Source organism: Thermobia domestica, chromosome 7 (genome assembly GCF_964235325.1).
Source record: "Thermobia domestica chromosome 7, izTheDome1.hap1.1, whole genome shotgun sequence".
NCBI lineage: Eukaryota > Metazoa > Arthropoda > Insecta > Zygentoma > Lepismatidae > Thermobia > Thermobia domestica.
This window is the reverse complement of record NC_137460.1, coordinates 268,254,051-268,260,198: the sequence shown is the minus strand read 5'-3', so window position 1 is coordinate 268,260,198 and position 6,148 is coordinate 268,254,051.

Sequence of the window (6,148 nt, the reverse complement as noted above, 5' to 3'; positions counted from 1 at the left end):
TAGTTAGGTATTTTGGTTTACTTTTTGGCTATTATGTTCCAAGAAAAAATGAAATGTGGAATTTGTATACAGCGTTACGAAGAATTTTGGATAGGTTGTTAAATAAGAGGGTTTATAATGATACGTCTGAGCAACTGACATATTTAATAGCAGATCTTAATGAGACATATTGCAACCTTACTAAAAGTTCGCTAAAACCAAAATTCCATTTTCTTTTACACTATCCTAGTATGCTTCTTAACTTTGGACCTTTGACCCAAGTGTGGACAATGAGGTTTGAGGCCAAACATAAAATTTCTAAAATTGCTGCCAGGGCGTCTTCGAGCCGTGTGAACATATGCAAAACAATTGCATTGAAAAACCAACTAATGTTGAACGACATGATTTTAAAAAATAAACCTGTGTGCTCTTTCATTTGTGGAAAAAAGCAAAAAGTGGGAAGTATCATCACTAGTCTGCTGAAACAAAAGTTTCTTCTGACATCGAATCCTGTGATATATTCTGTAACCTGGGTAAGAATTAAAGGTGTTAAATTAGACGTTTCTTCTGTTGTTACTGTTGATCTGTGCACTGAAAACTACCTATATTTGCCCAAATAACGGATATATGGGTTACTGACGATGAAAGAATATTTTTATTATGTTCTTTGTTCGAAACTAATGATTTTGACCTACACTTCTTTGCATATAAAGTTTCAAAAAAGAATGAATCTGTTTGGCTTCGTTATAGTGATCTGATGATGTACATACCAAACACACTTACAGTTATGTCCGATCATAGTCTCTATGTAACTGTTAGATCGCCTATAAACTAGTTTACATACTATAATGAACAAAAAGAATAAAGTTACCGTTCATTTTTAACTAACTAATAGGAAAGATGGTACTTGGAATAGACCGCACTTAAGAAGGAATCCAAAATACTATATTTGGAAAACTATTGAAAAAAGAAATAAGAAGGTAGTGAAACATATCTACTTGTAGAAGTTATAGGGCACATATGTAAGGAAAGTGACTTACCTTGTGTCTGCATATTACTTTAGTTGAATATTTTCTTCCTCTGGATATATAGTCAGCACCATTTTTATTACGGTTACCGAATTCTTACTTTAACATCTATTAAGTTTTGCATTATTTAGAGAACAATTGGTGCAAATTATTCAGTGATTTAATTTAGTTTTTTGATTCCTTTTAATCATTGTCCCTGTATTTGTCGTCTATTAAAAAAAACTTTCTTCACAGTACGGATTATTGTGGAAATAAAAAATTTCGTTAATTTGTTCTTTACCTGGTTATCTTTTTTGGAAACACTAATTCTTTCTGCAGGTATAATACTTGAATTTTAGGACAAGGATATTTGAAAATGTATTTTGGCTTGTGTAGTTTGTCAATGTATAAGTTATTTTTGTTTTGTTGGCACCAGATGTGAATTATTTTCGAATTCCAAGTAGGGGCAATGTGTTCAGATCTAATTTTTGAAGTAATATAAATGTCTCCAGGAAATGAGATTTTGTTAGATTCTTTGTGAAATTGGTAATAATCTTAACGGTAAAGTTGTGTAAACTGGGAAGATTTGTAACAAAATGTATAATAAAATATAAATATATAATAAAGAATTATGGTTTGCTTTCTGAACAAATCAACATCCAGAATTATCCTTTATCCAAGCCATGAGAAAGGGGTACTTTGCACATCGCTGTACTTTGTATTAGTTGTTCCGTGTTCGTTTCATAACTTTGTAACTTTTCTACTGCTGTCATTATCGCAGGTCAGTAGTAGCGTTTAAGGACTTCACTCATGCAGCCTGATGACTAACGTACGTTCTTTTATGCATGGTACTTGGCATTAAACAATTGCGGAAAGCGACACAACATGAGATGCAATTGTCTGAATCATAGGCAGTATCCAACAACGAACAATGCTGAGTATGCATGAGTTTTCTATTTATCATTTGGCTGAATTCAAGGTTGCATTTACTGCTGAAATCTGTACTTTATTTCGTACTTTGAAGATACAGTTTGATGTAAGTTTTAAATTCTTGCGTATATATGCTGAACACCTGTATCTTACACGTAACTTTAAGAATCATCACTCTTTCTTTAAGGATGTATGAGAACGTTACTGTTCTCCATTAAAAATGCAACACTAAGAAGACATCGTTGGAAGTTCAAATTTACAGTGTGTGGAGCATGGAAGGTTAAATAGTTCATTACTATAAGTGCCACAAAGAAGTACCAGTTACGTCATCTAGTGACAGTAAGTGAAAACCAGTCAGTCATATTTAAATGGTAAGCGAAAGGTGGTATGGCGTGAGTGATTACAGAGCGTAGGTATGGGATACTAGAATGGAGTCGATTATGAAGAGACTGGATATTTTCTTTCCAAAAGAATCCTGCTTCTGTATGCAGTATCACAATGGCCGCATTCACATCTCTCGCCCGTGACACTAAGCTGGATGACGCCTGTATTTTGCTTCGCCACGTTGGACAGGCGCACAGTGTTAAGGTGTGGAATATCATTATGTGACTGTTTATGACTCCTACGCATTGTCGGACATTTGACCAGTCAACTGTATATTAACAAGGTGTTGGATTCTATTGTAGTCCCTTTATTTCAGGTCCTTCCGGATATTTCATTTCTGCAGAAAAACGCCCTACACTACCTCACTGGATATACTACACTTGCTATGCTTTCTTGTTCAGCGCGATCCTCCCACCTCTCGTCGCTTAAACATGTCAGATCGATGATTCCATAATGCTTCTCATACCTGCCAACTTCTCTAGCTACAGTTGGAGTTGTGGCATCGGATCGAAGATGCATAGCTTACCATACCACAAGAGAAACTATTCTCGATGCCTTGCCGTGTTGCAGCCGTTCTGGCTATCAATGTTGGGCTCCGGTTCTGCTCCGCTGTCACCACGTTGTCATACAGCGGTAAATTTAAGCATATTCTAAACTTACTATTATTTATCGGAATGGGAACTTTGGCACAGCTACCCTGTATCTTTCTTGGTGTTGCATTTTTTAATGGCGAGCACTGTGTAGGAATCATGTGAGCAAATACGTTTTAGGCTCTCATATTTTTAAATATATCTATATTTAAAAAATAACTTATCTATTAATTAAAATGTACAGAGAAGTTGTTTCTGAAAAATCCTATTCAGGCCTCTTGTGGTAATAACTTCTGTATTTTGGAAGATATTATTATGGAAAAGAATGAGGTAAAGTCGTCTCTATATAGTACAAGCAATGGATAACAGCAGCTTAATAAATGATTGTACGTAAATCTTGTTTGAGTTTGAATAAAGGATTGTACATTGTTGTGAATTTTGCATTATTATTGAAGTGGTGCAACTAACTTACTGCAAAACGTATGATAAATTTTTACAGTAATATGGTCACGTATTGATTTACTCTGTATGAAAACTAAAATAGTTTAACATGGTTAACCTCCTTTGTGCAAATATTTCTAAAATTAACGCTTGTCACTTTTCAACACGGCTTCGCAGTAGCTTTCCAACGAATTAGCAGGAAGTCCATACTTATAGGACACCCTGTAGGTAAGTACATTTCTCTGGTCTGTTTCACTGCTCCAAACTAAGATTTGAAAAGTGTTGTTAATTTTATTATTGTTAGCACAAAGATCAACCATATTTTAAGCTATTTTTGTTTTCATACAGAGTAAAACAGTAGGTGACATTACAGTAAGAATACAAAGTGCATTTTTGCAGTATGTTGCAGCACTTCAATAATGGTGCAATATATGTACAATCTAGATCCTGCATATGCCCAATCCATATATTACAACAGGCTAATACGTATGCGATATAAGTAAATTCCGTATAGTTCATATGGACAATCTGTAAGCTACATACACCCAATCCATACATTACATATGGCCAACCTGTGCACGACGTACGTATCATCTATATGCTGCATGCAGACAGTCTGTAAGCTACATATGTGCACTCTGTATGGTGCATACGGATATTCTGTACGCTGTATCTGGACAAGCTGTGTGACATAAGGAAAATCTGTATAATACATACGTACAATACGTATACTGTATCTAGTCGTACGTACGGTGCATAAGTACAATATAGATGCTGTCTTGGGGTTGAACGCAAGAAACATACGTATAATCTATATACTGCATACGTCCAATCCGTATATTACAAAAAGGCAATACGTATGCGACATACGTAAAATCCGTATACTTCAGACAAACAACCTATAAGCTACATACACCCAATCCATACATTACATATGGCCAACCTGTACGCGACGTACGTATCATCTATATGCTGCATGCAGACAGTCTGTAAGCTACATATGTGCACTCTGTATGGTGCATACGGATATTCTGTACGCTGTATCTGGACAAGCAGTGTGACATAAGGAAAATCTGTATAATACATACGTACAATACGTATACTGTATCTAGTCGTACGTACGGTGCATAAGTACAATATAGATGCTGTCTTGGGGTTGAACGCAAGAAACATACGTATAATCTATATACTGCATACGTCCAATCCGTATATTACAAAAAGGCAATACGTATGCGACATACGTAAAATCCGTATACTTCAGACAAACAACCTATAAGCTCCATACACCCAATCCATACATTACATATGGCCAACCTGTACGCGACGTACGTATCATCTATATGCTGCATGCAGACAGTCTGTAAGCTACATATGTGCACTCTGTATGGTGCATACGGATATTCTGTATGCTGTATCTGGACAAGCTGTGTGCGACATAAGGAAAATCTGTATAATACATACGTACAATACTTACACTGTATCTAGTCGTACGTACGGTGCATAAGTACAATATAGATGCTGTCTCGGGGTTGAACGCAAGAAACATACGTACATAGCGTATAATACATATTACTTGAAATTATGCTCTGTCCTGAGAGTCAGCGTGTGTCATCATTATTAACTAATATGCTGTATATGGTCCTGACGTCACAAAGCTAGATATCACCTCCGTATATACTTGTTACTGCAGATGACGTCACACGAATGACGTCATTGCACTTATGCAGACAGTGCGTATAATACATGCTTTCTCAGCTATACGTTTGCTGCAGGATGTTATTTACGGTTGTACGTTAAGTCCAGAAACTACAGGAATTACGAATGTAACCTACGTTTTTAAGTATGCCACCTACATTTTTTTTTCTCCGCGTACCATTGATTTATTATGCCTTATTCATACTATAGTGTTTATTTTTATCTTTCTCTTATTTCCGAGGGTAAAATGGCTGGTACGCGCTGTATCTTACTTTAAATGAATAATTAAAATGAATCGTAATAATAGTCTAGATGCAGCGTCGATTATTAAACTATTTCTAAAGAGAAGGTGCTATCTTCAGTTTTATCGTATTTTGTGCACCATTTCCTGAAAATATTCTAATTAATATACTATGAAGCACATGAGTAGGGTGGTGGCACTTGGGGGAGTTTTTTTCACCTACTGTGCATGCGCAAACTGTTCCGGTTCATTTTCTGACCCCTATTCCGACTCAAGTTCCAGTACCTATTCCGGTTCCTCCGGAGCAGACTGCGCGCAACGAGTAGCCTTTTACGCCTCTGAACACCACAGAACCACCCATGAGCAGAAACATTACAGTTCGAAATACACCCAACAGCAAGCCTATGAACATAGCGGAACAATCATGACACTGCCGGTAGTGTTTCTCAACCATTATAACATCAGGGGTGTTTTCGTTCTCTTTTACGAGCACTTTTTTGATGTGAAAAAAAGACTATAGCAACATAGTACAGCAGAGATTTAAAATAACAACAGGATTTAACAATATAACGTAAGTCTTGTTTGTCACACACAAGGGATGTAGCCAGCAGGTTTAGGTAGGAGGGACCCGTCGTTTCTCAGGGGGGCAGCTACAAAGCCAAAAGAAATTATGTTGCAGCTAGTGTTTTTGGGGCCTGAAAAAAAGGAAAATTTTGGTTTCCTTCCGGGAAACTAAAAAACACTGCTTTCTAGCTTATTATTGTTATTATTATTATTATTATTACTATTATTATTATTATTATTCGCTTTTTCTCCATAAATTATATTCCAGGTAGTTTATATTATGTTTAACCAATAATTACTGTCCCTGACCAAACTTA